Source organism: Dipodomys spectabilis, unplaced genomic scaffold, assembly GCF_019054845.1.
Source record: "Dipodomys spectabilis isolate Male_0828 unplaced genomic scaffold, ASM1905484v1 ptg000092l, whole genome shotgun sequence".
In the NCBI taxonomy this organism is placed as follows: domain Eukaryota; kingdom Metazoa; phylum Chordata; class Mammalia; order Rodentia; family Heteromyidae; genus Dipodomys; species Dipodomys spectabilis.
In genome coordinates, this window is record NW_024870769.1 from 15493610 (window position 1) to 15494094 (window position 485).

A 485-nucleotide genomic window follows, 5' to 3' on the forward strand; every position below is an offset into this window, starting at 1 on the left:
GGGCCGGGTGGAGGCAAAAGCCTACAGCACCCGGTATTTCCAGGCGGTCTCCCATCCAAGTACTAACCAGGCCCGACCCTGCTTAGCTTCACGAGATCAGACAAGATCGGGCGCGTTCAGGGTGGTATGGCCGTAGACGCCTGCTGCCGCTGCGCGCGCAGCCCCAAATGCTGCTCGCCGCCTCTGCAGCCTCCGCTCTCCACGCTCTCCGCCAGCCTCTGCCTGGGGCTCTCGCCTCACACACACCTGCTGCGCCTGCCTGCTCGCACAACTGCATCGGAGCACGCTCGCACCAACGCACGGACCGCAGCCTCTGCCAGCAAGCCGAGCCTGCTGCTCTCGCCGCCCAAGCGCTCTCTCCCCCCCCTTCCACCCAACCTTCCCCCACACACGCACTAATGCCCAGAAGGAGACCGGGCCGATTTCCCAGCGACTCACTGCCCTGCCCTCCTACCCCCACAGCCTGCCTGCGTCAGCCTTGCACA

The 485-nt window shown here is 66.4% G+C and overlaps 1 non-coding gene across 1 annotated transcript; it reads right to left on the reverse strand.

Moving 5' to 3' along the window:
• Positions 1–18: 18 nt before the first annotated feature.
• On the reverse strand, positions 19–138 carry LOC122112232. Its single transcript, XR_006148128.1, has one exon. It is a non-coding gene; the product is annotated as a 5S ribosomal RNA (ribosomal RNA).
• Positions 139–485: the final 347 nt, after the last annotated feature.